The sequence below is a fragment of the Oryctolagus cuniculus genome, chromosome 17 (genome assembly GCF_964237555.1).
Source record: "Oryctolagus cuniculus chromosome 17, mOryCun1.1, whole genome shotgun sequence".
In the NCBI taxonomy this organism is placed as follows: Eukaryota; Metazoa; Chordata; class Mammalia; order Lagomorpha; family Leporidae; genus Oryctolagus; species Oryctolagus cuniculus.
Window position 1 is genome coordinate 60116504 of NC_091448.1, and position 25947 is coordinate 60142450.

The following is a 25947-nucleotide window of genomic DNA, read 5'->3' on the forward strand; positions in this document are numbered from 1 at the left end:
GTTGGCCCCTGTCTGACTCTTTGCTTTTCATACTTTCTGCTTCACAAATCAAAAAAAAAAAAAAAAAATTGAGAGGAAAACAAAAGATAACATTCCAAGCACCTCCAAAAGGTTGAGCTTCTGGAATGGTTAGAAGAAAATTTTGCAAGAGTGAATTTTGTACTTCTCACTGCAGGAAAATTCATTTGAGCAAAATGAATACACTAGATCACATGTGAGAAGCTAAAATCCTACCTCCAGAGAACATCCAAGACTCCTCTCGGAGGTGCTGAGATTGCAGCCAAAGTTCCAGAAGGGTGAACATGGAGACGACTACGTGCAATGGGGCAAAAGAAAAGCAAAACCCCAACACCAATGGCATGTGCTCCTAGAAGAGTCAACGTGCTGGCCATCTGTGGCCTGGGAACACCAGCATTTGGCGAAAGCATTAATCACTGGGGAGAGAAGCAACAGGGTGAGCACGGACACGAGCCCTGTGCTAAATTCCACCGAGGACACACAGCTGGATTCTGCGCGGCGTGACCTTATTCCCACCAATTCTTCGTTTCCTCTGAGGACCTCCAGGTTCCTCCTTGAGGTTTCTATGAATGGACCGACTGTGTGAACGAAGCACAGAAGTTAAAAAAAAAGTGAAAAAAGATAAAAGTGAAGCTTCTGGGAAAAAGGCAGGAGATGGGTCAGGAAATGCAATACATTCACTCCTGCGGGAACCAGCTGGCCAGGCTCTGGTGACCCAAGCATCCTCATGCTCACAACCTCTCAGGTTCTTCTTGATGGGTCTTTATTGTCACAGCTGTGCAGTCAGACCCAATTTGTTATTTTTTGGGGAAATGTAACAACTGTAGACCATGGAGGATGAAAGCGGCTGAATCCTCACCAAGGATCAGCACGTGTAAGTAGGGCCCAGGAAAGCCCACACTGACTTAGTAGATGTGGTGAGGGAACAGGGCCTGGGCACAAGTCAGTGGCTGCACGTGCAGTTCCCACACCCTCCTCTGCACTCAGGACGTGCTCCTCGCCTTGGGCAGAGGTGTATGCCCACGCAATTCTAGACCTCTGTTCCAATCTCCAGCTACCTGGCAAGCCTCCAGTAGCTTCACTCTGCACTGGACAGTACAGTTCTTGGCAACAGACTCATGGGAACCTGCACACGGGCTTCGAGAACCCTTTCTCCACATAGCTTCCTCGTTTCCAATGCCCTCCACCTCATGGCATGGGCTGTTGCAGCTGCCCTCTCTGATCTAATAGCTGCTTCCTCAGCCACTGAAACCGCTGAGCTCTGCTCTAGCTCCCGCTCTGCGCACTCTGACAAGGAAACTTCGCCCAGCTGCAGATCAGGGCATCACCTCATCAGCTTCCCTTCAGAGGCTGTGCGGACAGAGCCTGGCAAGCTCCCAGCCACTCCAGTCTCTAGGAGTCATGCGGAATTGCAGCTTTGAAAACAAAATCAACATGGTTGCTATTCTAACCTATTAAATTTGGGGATGGTTGGTTACATAGCCATGGATAACCAGAACACCTTTCCTCCTTTGTCATCTGCTACAAAGGGGAGAATCATGGCTCTGTTCCCCATGCAAATAACTGCGCTTTCATGGAATTCCTTTTCACTTCTGATCCTGTTCACATAATTACTTGAATCATTTATTTCTCTACTTAAGATTTTATATGGGGGCCGGCCCTGTGGTGCAGTGGGTTAAAGCCTTGGCCTGAAGTGCCATATGGGCGCCGGTTCTAGTCCCCGATGCTCCTCTTTTGATCCAGCTCTCTGCTATGACCTGGGATAGCAGTAGAAGATGGCCCAAGTCCTCCGCGTGGGAGACAGGGAAGAAGCCCCTGGCTCCTGGCTTCGGGTCAGTGCAGCTCCAGCCGTTGCGGCCATCTGGGGAGTGAACCAGCAGATGGAAGATCTTTCTCTCTCTCTCTGCCTCTCCTCTCTCTGTGTAACTCTGACTTTCAAATAAATAAAATAAATATTTTTTTAAAAAATAGAACTACAAGCCAAATTTTAAAAAAAGATTTTATATGGCTCATTATCTCCCTAACAAATCAACTATGACAGCTTCTGCTTATCTTTTAAGATTGAGAAAAATGTAGACCTACTGAGTTGAATCAGTTAAAAGTCATCAATATTCTGAAACAAACATAGGGACCACATTTGTGACCATTTCCATTGTCTGTGTTTGTCTTTCTCTGGGTGAGAATGGTTTAAAAGGTTGAGGACTTACCTGCTAGAGTTCATCACAGATTTCTAAACTCACCTTCATTATTGTTTTTTCCTCAAAATATTCTTGGATATTCTTATTTATTATTCCAGGTGAATTTTAAACTACTTTATTAAGTTCAAGAATAAAGAAATTCTGTTGGAATTTTAATTAGAATTGCATTACACTTAGAGAATAATTTACTTTTTAAAATGATTCCTCACACTCCTTATCTCAGCTGAAGGAACTGAGGGTTTGAGACCTCGAGGAGTTATCCAGTCCAGGAAGGACTGTGTTTATGAGGACTGAAGAGTTACAATGCACTGTGGAGAAGGAGTACTCTTCTGTGCAGAGAGCCGTCTACTGACAAGAGGACTGCTCTGTCTCTGGAGATGGTGAGGCAGATACCGCACAGCCTCTTCCAGAGACAGACTCAGAGGGATATGTACATCCAAAGAGTGGCTGGGGCCTGTGACGGCTAATTCTAGGTGTCAACTTGACTGGAGTAAGGAATACCTAGGGAATAGAAACAGCATTACTTCTGGGTGTCTGAGAGGGGGTTTCCACAGGAGCAGGCGTGCCAAGTGGAGAAGGTCCATTCAGTCAGCTGGGACTCCAGACAGAACAAAAAGATGGAGAAAAGGACTTCTCTCTTTCTCTCCTGGAGCTGGAACTCTGGCGAGTGAACTTGCCCTCCTACATTTTGCCATCGGATGACATGACCAGACGCTGGTGACTCTTGAACCAGCAGCCCAATAAATTTCTGTTGCTTAGAAATTACCCAGTCTGTGTCTGTGGTATTTTGTTACAGCAACATGAAACAGACTAGCTTTCTTGCTTCCTCCTTAGCTTCCTCCTTTTTCACTGAATGCTGAAGGGTCCCTCCCCACCCTCGATGTTTCCTCCCTGAGGTTCTCTGGCCTTGGTATTTTGACACTTGGTCTGGTTTCGTGCAAGCACTGGTGCCCAGCTGCCTGACACCTCCTGACACACCTGGTAGGGTCTACACCCAGGCACTCCCTTCTCACTTTGGCCCGTCAGCAGCTCCAGCAGGGCTGGCCTTGCATAGCCATCACTGGCGAAGGAAGATGGAATGCCATGGGTCCATGCAGGGACTCTGGTTCTTCTAGAGTTCCTTATGAACGCGTCTTCTCTGCATGTTGCAGCGTGGGTCTCAAATGATTCTCTGCTCTCTTAAATCCCACCTCCAGACCTAGGACCAGGCTCCTGGAGAAACCGTTTCTGCAATAGAGTTCTACCCTTCTTTTTTCTCTTCCTTTCTGTTGAGCTAATTGCCTCATTTTCATTAATTTTATCCTTTCTTCTTTGCTTTGTTTCTTTTTTTAAAGATTTTTTAAATTTATTTACTTGAGAGGTAGAGTTACAGACAGTGAGAGGGAAAGACAGAGAGAAAGGTCTTCCGTCCATTGGTTCACTCCCCAATGGCTACGAAGGTCAGAGCTGCGCCAATCCAAAGCTTTTTCCCGGTCTCCCATGTGGGTGCAGGGGCCCAAGAACCTGGGCCATCTTCTACTCCTTTCCCAGGCCACAGCAGAGAGCTGGACTGGAAGAGGAGCAGCCAGGTCTAGAACCAGTGTCCATATGGGATGCTGGCGCTGCAGGCAGAGGATTAATCTACTGTGCCACAGCGCCAGCCCCTCTTTGGTTACTTTTTCTAAGAAAATATCCTGGCTTGCAGTTCTGCTGTTTCCGTTCATCCTCAAATCATTCGTCAGCCACTTTCCAGATCAGTAATCTGCTAGCACTGCAAACTCGCAAGTCCTTCTAGTTGGCAGCTTACCTGTAAAGACCAGCTCACTAAAGAAATGTAAAGAGAAACCTTCCTATAGATGCACTAATAGTTCAACACTCGAGGCTGGGAGGAGAGTCAAACCCATGGACTCTAACATCTGTGGTTAAACCGGCAAACGTTTATTAAGTCCCTCTACGTGTTAGGGTGCTGAGGGATACACAAAGGATGGTCCCTGGCCCATAGGATTCATCATATGAAGTAAGATGTATCTGAGTCTGGGATGCAGAGGACACGTGATGTGGCCTGGACCTCAAAGAACAAGCAAATCACAAGTAGGATTCGCCATGTAGTTCTGGGGAGTCTAAGTTAGGAGATAAAAGTCTGTTTTCTCTCTCTCCCCTTTCCTTTTTTCCTTTGCCTGAACTCATAACCAGACTGAACAAAGCCTTGGAAAACCAAAAACAACCAGAACTGGGACCAGCTCCTCCTTCCATTGTCCTTAAAGCAGCTGCCTGACTGTGACTTTAGGAAAGTGACTCAACTTTCCTGGCTTTTAGTTTCCTCATCTCTCAGATGAAGTGACTGGATTATATCAGTGGTTTTGAAACTATTAGTTATGGAACCTGTTCTTCCAACTCATGTTTCTGCATAAGTTTTCTATTTAAATTAGTGTTTGAACACCACAAATCTCAATGCATCCTTCCAAATGTATTCTGTTTTGCATTGTTCAATGTAATAGCCATTACTTAGCTAAAATTAAATAAAGATTCAGTTTCGCAGTCACACTAGCCAGTGACACTAGCCATGTCCCAGCCAGAACTGTTTTACGTGTTCAACAGTCGCATGTGGCCTGTGGCTGTGAGACTGGATGGCTCAGATCTAGAACATTTCCATCACCAAAGATATTTTTGTGGGACAGCACTGTACTGCACCTACACAAACATAGCTATTTTCCCTCTTTTTATGCAAATAGTACCATGCTCTGTACCAAGATGTGCACAGGTAAGTCCCTTCACCACATGTGGAGAAATAGTTATATGGGTAGAGACTAAGAAACTGGATTCCGAGACCAGACATTGAGAGTTAAACCCCGGCTCGGTCACTTATGAGTGGTTTGATTCTAAGCAATCACTTCACTTTGTATCTTAGTTCCCATATCCTTAAAATGGACATGGAACACATATCTCACAGGATTTTAGTCAAGTTTGATGCACAAACAATGTGCAAAGCACTTAGAATAATATGAATATTCGGGCTGGTGCCATGGCTTACTAGGCTAATCCTCTGCCTTGCAGCGCCGGCATTCCATATGGGCGCTGGATTCTGTCCCGGTTGCTCCTCTTCCAGTCCAGCTCTCTGCTGTGGCCCGGGAGTGCAGTGGAGGATGGCCCAAGTGCTTGGGCCCTGCACCCACATGGGAGACCAGGAAGAAGCACCTGGCTCCTAGTTTCGGATCAGTGCAGTGCCGGCCGTAACGGCCATTTGGGGAGTGAACCAATGGAAAGAAGACCTTTCTCTCTATCTTTCTCTCTCACTATCTATAACTTTACCTATCAAATAAAAAAAAAAACATTTCCTACTTCACACAGGAGGAGTGAATTTTGACGGATTCTGCCAAACTGCCCTCAGAGAGGTTCTTCCTCCTCGTGTTCCATCTCCCAAACAACGCGTGAGAGACTGTTTCCCCACATCACGCAGTTAGGTGTCTCTGGTGATGGCTTACTTCACGTAGCACTGAGTCCAGGGTTCATCCTTGCTGTGGCAGGTGTCGTCCATATTGCTTTTGCACCCATCTGCCCACCTTCACCTTCCCACACACTCTCCTAGCCTGGTCCCAGGTCAGGAGCTGCAATCTTCCCTGTGGGTGAGCTCACAGCAGAGACGCTGCAGACTTCCAGAACTACAGTGCCGGCTGGGACATGACGTGCTTTAAAAACTCTTACCTAAAGCCAACTGAATTAGACACATATTCCTAGCCTGTATGGAAAAACTAAGTCATAAAATAATCCACTTGGCCAGCGCCACGGCTCAACAGGCTAGTCCTCCACCTGCGGCGCCAGCACACTGGGTTCTAGTCCCGGTCTGGGCGCCGGATTCTGTCCCGGTCGCTCCTCTTCCTGTCCAGCTCTCTGCTGTGGCCTGGGAGTGCAGTGGAGGATGGCCCAGGTGCTTGGGTCCTGCACCCACATGTGAGACCAGGAGAGGAACCTGGCTCCTGGCTCCTGGCTCCTGGCTTCAGATCTGAGCGGTGCGCTGGCAGCGGCGGCCACTGGGGGGTGAACCAAGGGAAAAGGAAGACCTTTCTCCCTGTCTCTCTCTCTCACTGTGCACTCTGCCTGTCAAAAATCAAAAAAAGAAAAAAAAAGACACTTGGGTCCCATCCCGGGGCCTGAGTTTAAAAAAAAAAAAAAAAAAGATAATTCACAGGGGCTTAGTGGATAAAGCCACCACCTGCAAAACTGACATCCCATCTGGGTGATAGTTTGAGTCCCACTTCTGATCCAGCTCCCTGCTAATGGCCTTGGAAAAGCAGCAGAAGATGCCCCGAGTACTTAGGCCCCTGACACCCACACAGGAGACCCAGATGAAGCTCTTGGCTCCTGGTTCCGACCTGGCCCAGCCCTGGCTTTTGTGGCCATCTGGGAAGTGAGCCATCAGATTGAAGATCTTTCCCTCTCTCTTTCTCTCTCTCTCTCTCTTTCGCTCGCTGTGTCTCTCTCCCTGTCTCTCTGTAAGTATTTCAAATAAATAAATCAATTTTAAAAAAGGTAATCCACAAAGTTTTACAGAACATGATTACACTGTGATGTTCTAGCACTCTAAATAGAATATGTTTACTAAAAGACTTTTTATTTTGTTTGTTTTAAGGAAACAGCCCTTCTTTATTTTTGGGTGTGCTTATTAAGAAAATAATAAGTAATAACTAAAGAATGTATTCTAAGGAATTTTGTTCCAAGATCAAGTTTAATTTAAACTGAACAAATAACCCTCAATCCAGTGTTACGCTGCCCCCTCATCAGAAAGACTGAATCCAGCCTCTGAAATCATAAGGTTCTTGTGGCCAGACTACTTCTTTTTTCCCAAATGAACATTTCATGAGTAAGAGAATGGAAAAAGTGCTCTGTGCAGATTCACTTAGGACTGTTATTATCTACACAGACTTTTACATGTGCCCCTGGGGGACAGAGAGGGAATGGGACCAAGTATCAAGGCCTCCTTCTTAATGATGGCGAAATAGTGGCTTCTGGGATCTGATGGTGTCACACTGCAAACCTAGCTGCTGGCACACTTGCCAACGCAGGCCTTCAGCCCAGGACAAAGGACCCATGGGAGGACAGAGGACAAGGGCGCATTAAATCAACCTCAGCCCCTGGTAGGAGGAAGTATTCCTACAACATTTTATTTTGAAAATCCTGTTTTTACTTCCTGGAGCTGGCATGACATCTAACATTTCTTTACATACAAAAAAAAAAATCTTGAACACTGGCAATGTTTTTATGGAGATACTTCCTCTGACCACCCTGGAAACCCAGGAGACTAAGCCAACTCAGGGTGAGACCTTTTAACTGGAGCCCCATGCAGTCTCCAAAAGCCCACCTTATTTAATGTCCTTATATTTTCCTGCACTCTGTAGGAACCTGGCAGGTTAAAAGAGAGAATGTGGGGCCCTCAACCTGCAGTGTGACCAAGTGTCTGGTTTCCCCAGATGTACCTTGCAGATCCCAGTCACCTTCCCAGGGCGCTTGCACTTTCTGTGCTCCGCTCAACAGCCCACCGTGCCTCCACTCCTACCTCCCCTGTCTGTGACTCTCTCACCTTTAATTCTTCAGCACGGCCTGTCCTGGCTTAGAGCACTCTATAGCCTTAAACCCTTGGTCACACACACACACACACACACACACACACACACGCTAAAAGCTTGATCCCCAGGGTAACAGCACTGGAACCTTAAGAGGTGGGGCCTAGCCCGAGGCAATTAGGTTATAGTGGTTACCACCTTCAAAAGAGATTAATGCCTGCCGTGTGGTAGTGGGTTAGTTCTCACAGACTAGATTCGTGCTTCAAGAGTGGGTTCTCAAGCCACCCTATGTGTCTGTCTTATTTTTTTCCCAATTTATTTTTTTTAAAGCATAGACACACACACACACACACACACACACACACACACGGGGGGGGGGGGGAGGAAGAGAGAGAGAGAGAGAGAGAGAGAGATCTTCCATCTGCTGGTTCACTCCCCAGATGTCTGCTACAGCCAAGACTGGGCCAGGTTGAAGTCAGGAGCCTGGAACTCAATCCAGTCTCCCACGTGGGTGGCAGGAACCTAAGTATCTGAGCCATCACCTGCTATGCTTCTAATGCACATCCCAGGGTGTGTATTAGAAGGAAGCTGGAATCAGATGCAGAGCCAGCACTTGCACCCAGGCGCTGTGGTGGAGGATGCAGGTGTCCCCGGCAGTGTGGTAACCACTGGGCCAACCCTGTGTCTGGTTTCCTCCCCCATGCTGCTCACCATGTGATGTCCTCACCATGATCTGGCACAGCGTGAAGCCCTCAGCAGACACAGCCACCCAAGCCTGGACTTTACAGCCTCCAAAAACCTGAACCAAAATTAACTTCCTTTCTTTATAAATTGGCCAGCCTCAGCCTCAGCTCTTTCGTTACAGCAACAGGAAACATCTTAAGACATATACTTCTGGGAAAAGGGTGGGGGAAAAAAAGTCAGCTAAATATTCATATTATAAAACACTGACCTTTCCACACTGGCTAGAAACATGGCTCCAAGGCCAAGTTCAGAGTTATTTAGAGCAACGGTGGCAGGCAGTGTCCCAGACTGGAGTTCTGAAGGTTGGAAAGGTCCCTCATATGAGCTCACCCACTCACCAGGAATCAGGGTGGGTGTGGGGAGTGTACAGGGAGGAGAAGACGGACAGATTGCCAAGGCAGAATGGATGATAATTGCCACAACACAGGTGAACCTTCAGGATGCTCTGCTAAGTGAAATGTGCCAGTCACAGAAGGAGGATTACCATTAGAGTCCACATGCATGAGCTACCTGGAATAGGTAAGTTCACAGTCACAGAAAGTAGCATAGAGACCATCAGGGGCAAGGGAAAGGGGTGATTGGGGAGTTAATGTCTAATGGGTGGTTCCAGTTTGGGATGATAAAAAATTTTGGAAATAGAGTTGGTGGTTGCACAGCAGTGTAAATGTACTTAATGCCACTGAGCGGTACCCTTTAAAAATGGTTGAGGTGGAGTTCAGTCGGTAGTGGGAGGGGAGAGCAGACCCCAGAGAGCCCTGAGCAGACCCCTTGGGAGGAGCCACAGCTGCCACAGCTGGCCCCAGTCACCATCACTGCAACCACGAGCAGCAACGCAGGGATCTGGCAGCCAAGCCAGCCCTCAGCACCGCTGAAACCAAGCCTAGCCCCATGGGCACAGGGAGTGGGCACAGGGAGTGGGCACAGGGAGTGGTGGCTCTGTGGTCTCCCATTGGTGGCGCCTACTGATGGGGACAAGAAGATTATCACAACGAAGGTTTTGGGATCAGTAAAATGGTTCAGTGTAAGAAACGGATATGGTTTCATCAACAGGAATGACAGCAAGGAAGACCCGCCTGGACACAAGACTGCCAAAAAGAAGACCAAGCCCAGGAGGTCCCTTGGCAGTGGAGGAGATAGAGACTGCTGAAGGAGGAAAGGGTGCGGAGGCAGCGACTGTTATTGGCCCTGGTGGAGCTCCTGTGCAAGGCAGTAAATATGTGGCAGATCGTAACCTCTGGCCATTGGAGTCCTCCACGCCATCACCAGCAGAATTACCAGAACTGTGAGAATGAGGGATAGGAGAGAGCCCCTGAAGGCCTACCAGAGGCGAAGGTTCCCACCTTACCACAAGCCCAGACCCTGTGGGCGGTCACCAGTGTTCCCCGCTCCTGTGCAGGGAAAGGGATGGAAGGGGGTGACAACCAGGGTGCAGGAGGACAAGGTGGACCAGTGAGACAGAGTATATCCTGGGGTTACAGACCACGATTCTGCAGAGGTCCTCCTCACCAAAGACAGCCTGGAGAGGACGGCAAGGAAGAAGATAAGGAAAATCAAGGAGATAAGACTCAAGGTCAGCGCCACCTCAATGTCGGTACCGTCACAACTCCGATCACTGACGCGGATGCCCAGATAACGCGAAACCACAGGTGGCAAAGAGACGAAAAGCAGCCGATCCATCAGCTGAGAATTCGTCTGCTCCCGAGGCTGAGCAGGCCAGGGCTGAGTAAATGCCAGCTTAGTTTCTCTACCATCATCCAGGTTTAGAAGTCCAACAAGAAGAAAGGAATACAAAATTCTAGCAAGAAGAAGGAACAAAAGATTGGAGCTGAAGACCTTAAATGCTTGCTTTCGGCTCGCATCATCTACGCAGCATGGGGTTTTTATTATTTTTACCTAAAGATCTCTCTTTTGGGTAATTTTTTTTTTGAAAAAAAAAAAAAAAGCCTGCTTTTTTTCTCAATATACTTTTAAAAGTCTAAGCTGTTTCATATCTGGTCACATTGATTTTTTTTTTTAAGATTTATGTTATTTATTGAAAGACAGAATTACAGAGAGAGGTAGAGCCAGAGAGAGAGGTCTTCAGATCTGATTCATTCCCCAAATGACCACAACGGCCAGAGCTGAGCTGATCTGAAGCCAGGAGCCAGGAGCTTCCTCTGGGTCTCCCATGTGGGTACAGAGACCCAAGGACTTGGGCCATCTTCCACTGCTTTTCTGTGTGTACTAGATCTGCTTGGCTGTGCTGCCACTGGCAGTTTTGTCCAGTGAAATCAGCGCTGCAAGGGTGCTGCAGAAGCATCAGAGCCCACGCACATCCTCCTATGTGCTGCCGATAGGTATCAGACACCAGGAGATGCCTGGGCCCTATTCCTGGGCGGGCCAATCAGTCCCCACACTGTGTGCTTGTGCTTCCCACCACCACAGCTCCCGGGCTGCTGTCTGACCCTGTCCTTTCCAGCTCAGGATGCCTCAGGTTTGTTCACAGATCTTTGAAGCCCCTCTGACTCTCAGGCACAGCCCTGGCTTTGGACTGTATTCCTGGTAACAGTGACCTGTGGATGTGGCCCATGCACGGAGCCCTTCCTCCATGCACCCTGGAGAGCGTCCCTAGCAAGAGCAACCTCTGTCTCCAGCTGTGATTTCTGACTCTAGTGGGGCCAGTGGAACAAGCTCTCAATAATGCAACTGGCTCCACAGCTCTACATTAGAAACATCTACGAAGGCCGTTGCTGTGGCCTAGTGGGTAAAGCTGCCACCTCTAGTGCTGGCATCCCATAAGGGTGCCGGTTTGAGTCCTGGCTGCTCCACTTCTGATCCAGCTCTCTGCTATGGCCTAGGAAAGCAGTAGAAGATGGTCCAAGTCCTTGGGCCCCTGCACCCACATGGGAGACCCAGAAGAAGCTCCTGGCTCCTGGCTTCGGACTGGCACAACTACGGCTGTTGCGGCCAACTGGAGAGTGACCCAGCGGATGGGAGACCTCTCTCTCTCTGCCTCTACTTCTCTCTGTGTAACTCTTTCAAATAAATAAATAAATAATAATAATAATAAATGAAACATCTCTTTGGCTGGAAAAGATACTTATTCTAGTAAAGTCAACAAGATCTAATCTTATATTTAAATTTCATAATTACCTCACCATGCCCCTGGGGTTATCAGGCAAAACTGCCCATACTTTTCCACCTTTTCAACCACGCTCCTTACCATGTATGTGCTGTCAGGGGACTGGAAATCAGGAAAAAGGAAACAGCCTTAAGAGAAGTATATTGAAAGCACAAAATAAGACAGTAGGAGTAAAAGAAAATGGATACTTAGGGCCACAAGAAAACAGAAATGGGCTAAATTTCCCTCTTAGAGGAATTTTTAGATTACTTATAAAGTTAAACTATATAGAAAGACACTTCAAAAAATTAGTGGAGGGGCTGGCATTGTAGCGTAGCAGTGTGGCAGGAAAAGTTGCCGTCTGTGACATGGGCATCCATTATGGGAGCTGGTTCAATTCCTGGCTGTTTCTCTTCTGATCCATTTCCATGTTAATGGCTTGGGAAAGCAGAGGAAGATAGCCCAAGTGTGTGGGCCCCTGTACCCATGTAGGAGACCCAGAAAAGCTCCTGGTTCCTGGCTCTTTCCAGCCATCTGGGGTGAACCAGTAGATGGAAGACCTTTCTTTCTCTGTCTCTCTGTTTGTCTCTCTCTGTAACTCTGACTTTCAAATAAATAAATAAATCTTGTAAAAAAAAGTTACTGGAAAATGGACTTTAAAATATTTTTGGGTGAAAATTATGTTTGAAAAATTCATGCTTGGTTTTTCATAATTCGTATTTTCCATGAACTTTTGGAAGGCTCCCATAAAGTACAAAAACACCATGCAAATGATAGCTCAACATAAATGTTCGTTTGTTTTCTATCTTTTTTTTTTTTTAATTTTTGACAGGCAGAGTGGACAGTGAGAGAGAGAGAGACAGAGAGAAAGGTCTTCCTTTTGCTGTTGGTTCACCCTCCAATGGCCCGCCACAGCTGGCGCACTGCAGCCAGTGCACCGCGCTGATGGGAAGCCAGGAGCCAGGTGCTTCTCCTGGTCTCCCATGCGGGTGCAGGGGCCAAGCACTTGGGCCATCCTCCACTGTACTCCCAGGCCATAGCAGAGAGCTGGCCTGGAAGAGGGGCAACTGGGACAGAATCCGGCGCCCCGACCGGGATTAGAACCCGGTGTGCCGGCGCCACAAGGCCGAGGGTAGCTCAACATAAATGTAACATGTCAGTAATCAACAGTAATACTGGTATCATAAAACATAAACTTCTAGATCAAAAAGGATTAACTGAAATAAAACGCAAAACCTATCAAGATATAAGAAGTAGGAACCCTTAAGTAAAGTTGAAAACATCTAAAGCAAAAACTTTAAGAAATAAGAAATTGGGGCTGGCGTTGTGGTGTAGAGGTTAACAAGCCGCCATCTACAATGCCAGCATCCCATATGGGTGCTGGTTTGAGTCCTGTCTGCTCCACTTCTGATCCAGCTTCTTGCTAATGTGCCTGGGAAAGCAGCGGAAGATTGTCCAAGTGCTTGAACACTTACACCACATGGGAGATCCTGATGAAGCTCTTGGCTCTTGGCTTCAGCCTGGCCTAGCCCCTGTGGTTGAGGCCATTTGGGGAGTGAACCAGCAGATGGACAATCTCTGTTTCTCTGTAACTTTTCCTTTCAAAGAAATAAAAATAAATCTCTAAAAAAAATCATAAACAAACAAACAAAATCACATGCAGAGTAAGAGACCTCAACACATGTCTCTCAGATCTCAGCAGAGCACCTGGCCATAAAGGGAAGGAGGACATACTCCACCCAGAACAAGGCTTAGGGACCACACAGGGTGCCTTTAGGCCATACACTCGAGTACAGGTGGGGGAGGTGGTGCATCAATCTGTGTGACAGGTCCCTTCACAGGACTTAGATCAGAAGAAAAGCAGGCACCAGCACTGTGCAACAGCGGGTGAAGCTGCTGCCTGTAACAGCAGCAGCACATGAGTGCTGGTTGGAATCTAGGCTGCTCCACTTCTGATCCAGCTCTTTGCTAATGCACCTACGAGGGCAGCACAGGATGGTCCTAGTTCTTGGGCCCCCGCCGCCCATGTGGGAGACCTGGATGGAGTTTCAGACTCCTGGCTTCGGCCAGGCCCATTTCAGCCATTTGGGAGTGAATTATCAGATGGAAGACAGCTCCCTCTCCCTCTCTCTGTAACTCTGCCTTTCAAATAAATATATTAATATTTTACAAAGGAAGAAGAAAAGAATATTCAGTTCCCTGTACCCTACCTGTGAAACATTTTCAATTTTAGAGAACACAAAAATTGTCCAGATTTTTTTTTAAAAGATTTACTTATTTATTTGAAAGGCAGGTTAGAGAGAGAGAGAGAGAAAGAGAGAGAGAGAGAGAGATGGAGAAAGATCTTCCATCTACTGTTCACTTTATAATAGCTGCAACGGCCAGGGCTGGGTCATGCTGAAGCCAGGAGCCAGGAGCTTCATCTGGGTCTCCTGCAGGGGTGCAGGAGTCCAAGTACTTGGGCTTTCCCAGGCATTAGCAGGGAGCTAGATTGGAAGTAGAGCAGCTGGGACTTGAACTGGTGCCTATATGGGATGTTGGCATTGCAGGTGGCAGCTTAACCCACTGTGCTACAACATTAGCCCCTGTCTGGGGTTCTTAAATGGGAGGTTTCCCAACTTCTACCCAACAAAATTTAAAAGAACTCTGGTTTTCCAGTTGTCAGCCAGGAGTGTCAGAGTCATGTCTGCAGAGCACTAAACATTCTCTGGTTAAGAATTGATTCTGTCCCCAATCCTACTAGAGAAGATGGTAAAATATCTATTGCATTAAAACATTTTTTTAATTTTTATTTTGAAAGGCAGAGAGACAGAGATGAGGGAGAGACTGTTCATCTGTTGATTAATTCTCCAAACACCCACAACAAAGGCAGGGCTAGGCTGGGTCAAAGCCAGAAACCCAGAGCTCAACCCAGGTCTCCCTTATGGGTGGCAGGGATTCAAGTAGTTGAACCATCATTGGCTGCCTTTTAGGGTGCACATTAGTAGGAAGCTGGTTCAGAAGCAAACTAGCCAGGAGTAAACCAGTTACTGTGACACAGTCTGTGAGCGTCCAAAGTGGTGATTTAATCACTGTGCCATAAGCCTGGCCAACCGCCTCTTGCATTCTTGACTGTGTACATATGATACAGACTTTGGTGCTAACTAAAACGATTATCAAAAATAAATGGGCATTATTAACACAAAACATCATATATACGTAAACCAAGCAACAAGCTAAATGTTCCCTTATTACTAACAGACTATTTTTAAAAAGCTTTGTATTAAAGAGCAACCATCATCAAGTAGAGATTTTCTCCTGGGAATAACATGCCTTGACCAAATTGGCAATTTGTCCCCAGAAATACGAGAATGTCTCCCCACTGGGAAATACATTTATTTTGTTAATTACATAAATGGACTTAAAGAAGGGGTGGGCAACATTTTTTCTCCCACAGGTCATGCAGATATTTATATCACCATTCGCAGGCCACATAAAATTGTCAACTTAAAAATTAGCCTGCTATAGATTTGTTGAATTTTGAGTCCTGCCTTGGCAGGGCCATGCCAAATGATTTTGCAGGCCTTATTCAGCTCATGGGCATACCCCGCCCCTGGTTTAAAGAGAAGAAACCACAGGTATAGCATAGTAAACATCAAAAGGAATTTGATATTGCCCTTATATATTTTTAGATTAAAAAACTTCTCTGGGCCAGTGCTGTGGCATAGTAGGCAGTGGTGCTAGCATCCCAGATGGGTACTGGTTCGTGTCCCAGCTGCTCCTCTTCTGACCCAGCTCTCTGCTATGGCTTGGGAAAGCAGTAGAAGATGGGCCCCTGCACCCACATGGGAAACCTGGAAGAAGCTCCCGGTTCCTGGCTTCAGATCGGCTCAGCTCTGGCTGTTGTGGCCATTGGGGAGTGAACCAGTGGATGAAAGACCTTTTTCTCTGTCTATGCCTCTTTCTGTCTGTAACTCTGCCTCTCAAATAAATAAATAATAAAAAAATTTCTCAATAAACTCAAAACAGAAGAAAGCTTCCTTCAGTTGATACAGCATTTGTCAGAAAACAATACAAAAATCATACTTAAAAGTGACTGTTACTATTAACAGAAAACAAGAATATACCATCAATATTATTGTTCAGTGTTTTTCTGGGCTGAAATTCAATAAAACAAAAAAGTATAAGAGGTATGAATATTGGAATGAAGAAACAAAATTATCATTATTTATAATAGGTTACCTAGAAAATCCAACAAGTATAATGAAACAACAAAATTATGTCAAGATATAGAAAGATCACCATACTAGTAACAGTGACAGCTGCCGTGGGACCCTTGCTGTGGGAAGCAAGCACACTCTTAGGGAACCTAATGGTCCCTTTCTCACCTTTTTGCAGAGTAGCAATCTGTGGCTGAGGGCTAGACTAACAGATCAGTGCAAGAGAACAGAAAGTCCAGATAGATCTAAGTCTATCAAGTAGATAAAGAAAGACTGCTAAAGAAATGATGCCAAAACAAACAGCCATCTATTCAGCGGGGAAAAAAAAAAAAGATAAAAACCCTACTTAACAAACACAAGTACATTTCTAAAGGAAAAACAATGTGTACGTGTACACTTTTACAACTAGAAGACAACGGAACAATACTTACAAAATCATGAAGGCAGGGGCAGGCTTTTGACACAGCAGTTAAGGTACCACTTGGGACACCTGCATTCTACACTGGAGTGTCTGGTTCAAGTCCTGGCTACTCCACTTCCAATCCAACTTCCTGCTAATGCACTTGGGAGGCAGCAGGTGATGGCTCAAGTACTTGGGTCCCTGCCACCCATGTGGGAGACCCAGATGGAATTCCCGACTTCTGGCTTTGACCTGGCACAGCCCTGACTATTGCAGGCATTTGGGGAATGAATCACTGGATGGAAGATCTCTCTTTAACTGTCACTTTGTCTCTCTGCCTTTCAAACAAAATGAAAATCAGTAAGTTTTAAAATCTACTAAAGACTTGGCCGGCGCCGCGGCTCAATAGGCTAATCCTCCGACTGCGGCGCCGGCACACTGGGTTCTAGTCCCGGTCAGGGCGCTGGATTCTGTCCTGGTTGCCCCTCTTCCAGGCCAGCTCTCTGCTATGGCCCTGGGAGTGCAGTGGAGGATGGCCCAAGGCTTGGGCCCTGCACCCCATGGGAGACCAGGAGAAGCACCTGGCTCCTGGCTTCGGATCAGCGCGATGCGCCAGCCGCAGCACGCCGGCCACGGTGGCCATTGGAGGGTGAACCAACGGCAATAGGAAGACCTTTCTCTCTGTACCTCTCTCTCTCTCACTGTCCACTCTGCCTGTCAAAAAAAATCTACTAAAAACTTATAAAGTAAGTTTTGATCTAAAATTTCATATCCAATGATACCACTCTGTATCGAGGTCCAATAAAAATACAAGGTCAAAGCAAAACAAAACAAAAAGACAAAAATAAAAATAAAAAAGAAACACAAAATAAAATATAATGTAAAAAAGCCATAAAATTTTACTTTCCATGGACTCATTCTTAGGAAGATTCTGGAAGAGAAGAAACGAAGGGGAAGAAGAAGAGGACGTGGGCTACAGAACAACAACAACAAAAAAAACAGAGTGGCAAAGAGCCACCAGTGATGGCAGCAAGCGGAGGGCAGCAGGGGTGGAGCAGCCAGAGGCTCCGGGGGAGGCTTCCCAACCTTGAAACTGGCAGAATACCTGACCTGTACGAGGATGACGTATGGAAATGCTTCACAAAGAATCTGAGGCTGAACTAGCGATTGTTACACGCAAATCTAAGGGAACAAAATCAGAACACTTCTAAGTGTAGGGGGGAACAGAAGGTTGTGCAAAAAAGAAAAAGGAATAAATTGCTAAAGAGCCTGACCGCACAGTGGGAACCAGCTCTACAGAGAAGCTATTTTGCTCACGAGGATCTTCACAGACCTTATTAGGGACATGTGTAACTTCAAGAAAAATAAAATCTGGGGCAGATATTTGGCTTAGCAGTTAAGATACTGGTTGGCACACCTGCATCCCATATTGGAATGCCTGCCTTCAATTACCGGCTTCATTCCTGATTCTAGCATCCTGATGATGCAGACCCTGGGAGGCAGCAGGGAGTAGGTTCAAGTCCTTGAATCCTTACCATCCTTGCAGGAGACTCGAACTGAGTTCTGGGCTCTTGGCTTTGGTCTGGCTCAGCCTTGGCTGTTGCAGGCACTTGAGGAGTAAGCCAGGAGATGGGACCTCTCTCCCTATGCCCCCCGCCCCCACTTCTCTGTCACTCTGCCTTTCAAATAAATATATATTTTTTTAAATTAAAGTGTAACACATCCATTCACAAAGGAAATTCACCTGTACAAATTTTTTTTTGCAAAAATTTGCACTATTTATAAATATTTAGCTCGAGCAGGAAAAGGCATGGTGAGTGATACTCATCATTTTGGAACTTTTTATTGAAGTAAAATTCATATACCACCAGATTCATCATTTTATTTATTTTGAAAATTTTAAAATTTGTTTATTTATTTGACAGGCAGAGAGACAGAGACAGCCAGCCAGAGCTCCCATCCACTGCTTCACTCCCTAAATATCTGTGCTGCTGGTACTGGGCTAGGCTGAAGGTGGCAACTGGGGATTTAATGCGGGTCTCCCATATGGGTGGCAGGGACCCAACTACGTGAGTCATCACCTACTGCCTTCTAGGGTGCACATTAGCAGGAAGCTGGAATTGGGAGTGGAGCCAAGTCTTGAACTCAGGTACTCTGATATGGGATGTAGGTGTCCTAAAGTGATATCTTAACCCCTAGGCCAAATGCCTGCCCCAACCATTTTAAATCAGTTTAAAGTATACAATTCAGTGGCTTTTACTACACTCACAATGTTGTGCAACAACGACCACTATCTAGTTCCAGAGCAATTTCATCAACCCAACAGGAGTCCAATACCCACTAAGCAACCACTCTACACCCTATCCTCTCCCCTCAGACATGATGTCCTGTCTGTTTTATGGATTTGCCTATTCTGGGCATTTAAGCAGAATCATACAGTACGTGGCCTTTGAATCTGGCTTCTTTCACTCAGTGTAAAATCTTCAAGGGACATTCATGCTGTAGTACATGGCAGTACTTAACACTCCTTTTATGGTTAAATAGAACGCCCAAGTTCAATGATATTACTAGGAAGACTCACTGGACTTGGCATATAGTCACAGACTTGGCTATTCACATTATTGCCACTCACAGATTTATTGTAGCGAAAGGACCCAAAGCAGAATGCTCTAAGGGAAAAGGCACATGGGATGAAATCCACAGGAAACAGGCACAAACTTCCAAGAGTCCTCTCTAGCAGAGTGGCAGGACAAGGTTAATTCCCCCAGCACTGAGAAGTGACAATGTGTGTGGGGTGTTGCTACCTAGTGAGGCTCAGTGTCCAGGGCTTTTGCTAGGCCCCTTCTCTCAGAGCACACAGCCCACTTCAAACTCCCAGAGGGAAAGCAGGTGCTTAGCATAAAGCACAGTGTTTGCATACACAGTTTTGGCACAGTGAGCCACACTGAGGAAACCCTCCTGAAATGCTGTTCCCAGACACCAGCCAGGGTCCAGCCTTGCAAGCCGCCTTTCTAAGGGCAGTCAGCCCAGCCTGCTACTTTTACTCTTTCCTTCAAGGTGGCAAAAACATGGCTGCCAACAGCTTCCAGCTTTTACTCAGCACTCAATTACAGAGTAATCGTACTCCCAATTTTCTTCTCGAAATTCCTGGGGAAGAGGCTCACTGTCCTGGCTGCTTCTTTGATACTTACGTAGACAAATGTGGAAGAATATGTCTTTATTTTCCAAGCAAATTCTACGGTGGCCTGTGCCAGTTAAAATGTCTTCACAGGTCACTGTGTCGAAAACTGCAGCTGCAGAAGACGGAGTGGATAAAAAAAGGGCCTCAGCAGAGCACAGGCCCGTAATGACATTCATTCTCTACTGGGGATCTGTCTTTATAAAGAAGTCAGGAAATGAACCACTCTGATGGCAACAGATAAATCCCTTCTTTGAGTCGTGCATGCAGGTCTCAAGAGGCCTGTCTCAAAAAGGAAAACAACACACAGAGCCCCAAGAGGCCTGATGCTTCAGAGGCTGCTTGCTACTGGCTGAGCGTATTTTAGTGCTAGTCTGTGGGAACTCAGGGACAGAAAAACAGAAGATGCCTGCAATGTGGGTGTTCTTTCCAGATTCAACACAAGATTCCACTTGGACAATACAAAGGCTGATTTATTTTTTCCCTCCCGGAAGAGAAGATACAGTTTCTGTTAAGAGGTTAAAAACTGGTTCAGACATCTAGTTGTTTCTTAAATGATCATATAGGCATCCCTTACTGTCTGAATTCTTGCAACACAAATTCAGAAAATGAACAGATTCATATTACTTTTTTTTTAAAAGAGTTTATTTATTTATTTATTTTTGACAGGCAGAGTGGACAGTGAGAGAGAGAGACAGAGAGAAAGGTCTTCCTTTGCCATTGGTTCACCCTCCAATGGCCGCCGCGGCCAGTGCGCTGCGGCCAGTGCACCGCGCTGATCCGATGGCAGGAGCCAGGAGCCAGGTGCTTTTCCTGGTCTCCCATGGGGTGCAGGGCCCAAGCACCTGGGCCATCCTCCACTGCACTCCCTGGCCACAGCAGAGAGCTGGCCTGTAAGAGGGGCAACCGGGACAGAATCCGGTGCCCCGACCGGGACTAGAACCCGGTGTGCCGGCGCCGCAAGGCGGAGGATTAGCCTAGTGAGCCGCGGCGCCGGCCTAAAATAGGTAATTTTTTAAAAAGATTTCTTTATTTATTTGAAAGGCAGAGGCAGAGAGAGAGAGAGAGAGAGAGGTCTTTCATCCACTGGTTCACTCCCCAAATGACTGCAACAGCCAGAGCTGATCCAAAGCCGGATTCCGTCCCGGTTGCCCCTCTTCCAGGCCAGCTCTCTGCTGTGGCCCGGGAGTACAGTGGAGGATGGCCCAAGTGCTTGGGCCCTGCACCCCATGGGAGACCAGGAGAAGCACCTGGCTTCTGGCTTCGGATCAGCGCCGGCCATTGGAGGGTGAACCAACGGCAAAGGAAGACCTTTCTCTCTGTCTCTCTCTCTCACTGTCCACTCTGCCTGTCAAAAAAAAAAAAAAAAAAAAAAGACACAAGATAAAAAAGAAACAACCAACTTGTTAACCGTCACATGGCTTTGAAATGGGATAGCAGAGATATGAATGGAACCCCACGGGGTAGACTCCACAGCTGCTTCTTCACGCAGACTCCAGAGAAGCATACTGTACTCTCTGAACATACTTTGCTCTTCTGCTTTAAATTTGTTCTCATAAAGAACTTGGTTTAATTATTGACTGTAATACATCTTTATGGCCTGCTACCTCAGACTTTCCATCCCCAAATTATATTGTCATAATATTCAGTACAAAAAATATATCCTGCTTATGAATCATAATAATAAAATGAATTCTTGTGAATCTCACCTCCCAAAAACTGGATTGCCAGTGCCTTGCATCTGTTTTACTTTACTGTTTTATTTCAATCATTCTGTAATATACAGAGTAATACATGTACATGCTTTTAAAGTTATAGTCTGATAAGATTTTTAACTTTAATAGCAGTTCCTATCCCTACCTGTCTCTCATCTGCCAACTCCCTGATCCCTTAAGCCCTTCTAACTGCATTTATTCAATAAATTTTTAGAATATTCACAAGGTTGTGTAACCACAACCATGGTACTTCCAAAGCATTTTCATCATCTCCCAAAGAAGCCCTGCCCCAATTAGCAGTCCTTCTTCATCCTGCTTTCCCTTACCCCTGGCAGCCATAACCTGATCTCTGTCTCTATGGGTTCACCTATTCTAATTATTTCATATAAATGGAATCATACAATATGTGGTCTTCTGCATCTGTCTTTTTTTTTAAAGATTTACTTACTTATTTATTTATTTATTTTAAAGGCTGAGAGAGGGAGAAAAAGAGAGAGAAGCAGAGACAGAGTTCTTCCATCCACTGGTTCACTCCCCAAATAGCTGCAACAGCTAAGGCTGAGCCAGAATGAAGCCAGGAGCCAGACACTAATTCCAGGTCTCCCACGTAGGTGGCAGGGGCCCAAGCTGGGCCATCTGCTGCTGCTTTCTCAGACACATTTGCAGGGAGCTGGATGGGAAGCAGAGCAGCCAAGATTTGAACTGGTGCTCCGATGTGGAACGTTGGCGCTTCAATGGTGGCTTAACTTGCTGTATCACACTGTCGGCTCCTAAAAAGATAGCTTTTAAAAATAGTTTTTTTTCCTGTTAAAATATTATGGGTTGGTTGTAGAAAATGCAAAAAACAAAGGAAAGAATGAAGAAACTTCAAATATTCACCCAGAGATAACCACTATTAACATCTGTATAAATTTCTTTTACAAACTTGAAATCATACTATATAGACTCTTAGAATCTGCTTTTTTTGATGTAACATACTATGGACATTTTTTTCTGTGCCTTTAAGTAGATTTGCCCAGATATGCTTTTTTAAGGGCTTTATAATATTACTATATCATAATTTATTCAATTGATTTCTCTATTGTTAGTAATGTATGACATTTCTAGTTCCTTTAAACAATTATAAATAAAACTATAATGAACTTGCTTGTGTAATTACCTCTTTACTGGGAATCATGACTATTTCGTTGGCATAAATGCCTTGAAATAAAATTGCCGTGTTAAGGGGCCTTACTCACTTTTAGTATTCCTGACACACACTGCTGAACGCCCTTCCCCAAGGGTGGCAGTCATCTGCATTCCCATCAGTGGGGGAGTAGGATTCTCATTTTGACCTTTTCATCATTAAAAACAGCATCCTAACACGGTTAGCAAAGAAATGGTATTTCATTCTTCCATTTGTACAGGGTTCTTTTTTTTAAATGACCAGTGAGAGTGAGCAATTTTAACATTCAGTTTAAAAATCGTTTAATATTTTTAGCTCTTTATAACTATTTATACGTCTATTAAAGATTACAAAACATTTTAACTTACATGGAGTTCACTCCCTTGAGCTCAAGGATCTAAAGTTATAGGTCCTTGTCAGAGCCTGTGCTATAGAGAAGACACTAAAAACTCTGGGAAGGCAGGATCACCCTTTTAATTCCCTAGAAGATGTGACCACTGGCAGTACCAACATGGAGTCACTGATGTCAAACCCAAACAAAATGGAGCTGGGAGGCCACGGAAGAAGGGCCCTCATGCGTGAAAGCCCGTAACAAGAACTATCTCAAGGACTCTCAAGCTGCAAAACTTCCAGACAGCTCACTTACACAAGGACACTTGCCTAACAATGGCTGTCTCCACCAATGAGTTAATGCCAGGTCCCACAACAAGCCGCTGTAACCAATGGTATTTGTTTTAAAACAGCTTATGCAGACTTCTCCCTTTTTTCTTTCAAAGCCTTCTTCAGATGTACCTATGGTGTGCCATAGCACACATATCCTGGATTGCGATCCCCAAATACACTCTTTGTTTTGAGAGCTAGTCTCTGTTGCTCAATTTAACTGGACAGAAACAAATGAGAACTACAGTGGAATGCAGGTGCTAAGGTACACACAGCTTCAGGCGTAACTTTTCTAGCTGGAATGTGGTAAAAAGCCGAGTCATCATGCCTCGAGTCCATTTGTGCTAGAGACAATAGAACCAGGATACAAATAGGCAATTCTCCCATCTCATTTTGATCCACAGTACCCCACCCACCCATTCCCCTACACATACCTGCCTTCCTTCTGTCCCTCCAACATATCAAGCTATTTTCTACCCTGAGTCCTCTGAGCTAACTGTTCTCTTAGCCTAAGATTCCTTCCACTCCATCTCCAGAGGGCAGGTTCTTCCCCTCATCCTGGTCCTGGTGCACAGGTCACCCCCTTGGAGAGGCCTTCCCAACCTGGAGCTCCAGTCACTACTGCACCATCCTCATTCTCGCACAGCCCCCAGGCCTATTCCGCCTCCCCTTCTCTTTTCTTTCTTTGCCGTCTGTCCCCGTTTTCTTGGAGGTTATAGAGTATTCATGGAGTGTATAATTGAACAAACTTAGCTTGGTGGCACCTGTCCCCACTTTGCACTAGCCTGATGCGCCCACCCACCTAGGCTGAAAGCAGCAAACTTGCTCTTCCTGCAGCCTCAACCTGGCTCCCATGAGTGCTCTGAGTCTTACTCCTCTGGCTTTGGTGCCTATGAAATAACCTTAGAAGCCCTTCCAACTTTGACTCACTTTAGGTTAAATTCAAACAATGAAACGTGGACCCAGCAATGTGTGGTGGTGTGCTTTGAGAAGGAATGATCTTTTGACAAGGAGGTTTTCTTACTAACTTAACTTTACTTAAATTATCTCACTAAAAAATAGGATGAGGAAGAGAAGCTTTGAGGCACTTACAGAGCAATGTCCACAAAAGCACCGTGAGGAAAAACATGAGTCAGGAGGGCAAAGGTCTTACTTGAGTTTACGTCTGTGACGCCCTGTTTCACCCATCCTATGCCACAGCTGTTTTGTTCAAAATTTCCTGAGAAATATTAAGTTGTTTGTTTTATTTATTTACTGACTTATTTTTAAGAATTTGATTATTCTAAAGATTTATTTATTTGATTGAAAGACAGTTACAGAGAGAGAGAGAAAGAGAGGTCTTCCATACACTGGTTTACTCCCCAAATGGCTGCAAGAGCCAGGGCAGGGTCAGACTGAAGCCAGGAGCGGGGGAGCTTCTTTCGGGTCTCTCATGGGTGCAGAGGCACAAGGACTTGGGCCATCATCTGTTGCTTTCCCAAGCACATTAACAGGTAGCTAGATTGGAATCGGAGCTGCCAGGACTCTAACCGGCACCCAAATGGGATGCCAGCACTGCAGACCAGGGCCTTCACCTGCTGGTTAAAGCACCAGCCCCAGAATTTGATTATTTTTAAAAATATGTATGTATTTACTTTTCGTGTTTTTTTTTTTCTTTTTTTCTTTTTCTTTTCTTTTCTTTTTTTTTTTTTACAGGCAGAGTTAGACAGTGAGAGACAGTGAGAAAGGTCTTTCTTTTTTCCATTGGTTCACTCCCCAAATGGCCACTACAGCCGGCGCACTGCACTGATCCAAAGCCAGGAGCCAGGTGCTTCCTCTTGGTCTCCCATGTGGGTGCACAGCCCAAGCAGTTGGGCCATCCTCCACTGCACTCCTGGGCCACAGCAGAGAGCTGGCCTGGAAGAGGAGCAACCGGGACAGACTCCGGCACCCCAACGGGGACTGGAACCCGGTGTGCCGGCACCGCAGGCGGAGGATTAGCCCAGTGAGCCGCGGCACCAGCCTGTATTTACTTTTGAGATAGAGAGTTCTCATCAGCTGTTTTCACTTCCCAAATGCCCAAAAGGCTGGGGCTGGTCCAGGCAAAACTGAGAACTGGGAATTCCATCGAGGTCTACCATGTGGGTGGCAGCGGCCTAAGTTCTTAAGCCATCACTTTGCTGCCTCCCACGGTGTGCATTAGCAGGGAGCTGGAATCAGAAGTACAGCCAGGGTTGAAATCTAAGCATTCTGATATGGAACGCAGGTATTTTAACTACTAGACCAAATGCCCACTCAAATTTTTGTTTTAATCTCTCATGGACGAAACCTGTGGGGAGCAACTGGGAGCAACTCGGACTAGACTAAGTTACTGGAATTAAGATTTATTCTATGCATCTGCTCTCCCACAATATGGCGCTGGGAGAGGAGAAAACAGCTTCTACGCTGCTGCCTCTTGCCAACTTGAGTGATGACCTCCAGGAGCTGATCCTGCTCCTGATTGGAGGAGAGCAGCGTACTCGGCGTGTGGGCAGCCGAGTTGGGATTGGCGGAAGAGGACTATAAAGGAGGAGAGAGACAACATGCACCAGGAACATCTATCTGAAGGAACACCTGTGCAGCCCCTGAGAGAGCCGGCCGGCGGTGTGCCGCTCCCCCGCGGAAGTGGGGAAAGTGGCCAGGGGGAACCGCCCTTCCACGGAGGTGGAAGGGACGGCAGCCAACCTGGGAAGAACCAGCAGCAAACCCAGGGAAGGCCAAGCAGATGAAAGAACAGCACAGGGTCCTGTGTCGTTCCTCCACGAAGAGGGGGAGCGACAAAACCTTTACCTATGAATGATATTATATAAAAAAAAGCTTGTGAAATAGGTTTATTATGAGAAATAGCATGTATTAATATACACAATATGTTATGAATAAATGAATATTCACTTAAGTGGTAAGTGCGCTCAAGAGCCTCAAGATAATGTGTCGTAAGTGTGGGGGAGCAGGTTTTGTTTTTTTTGTTTTTTTGTTTTGTCAAAAAGCTCCAGAATTTGTAGGTCTAGCTGCATA

The 25947-nt window shown here is 46.0% G+C and overlaps 1 protein-coding gene and 1 pseudogene across 5 annotated transcripts in view; one reads left to right on the forward strand and one right to left on the reverse strand.

The window, feature by feature from the left end:
• SPECC1 (sperm antigen with calponin homology and coiled-coil domains 1) overlaps positions 1 to 25947 on the reverse strand; it is a 338358-nt gene that overhangs the window by 33004 nt on the left and 279407 nt on the right. The window lies entirely within an intron of this gene.
• On the forward strand, positions 4759 to 10350 carry LOC138846122 (Y-box-binding protein 1 pseudogene; annotated as a pseudogene).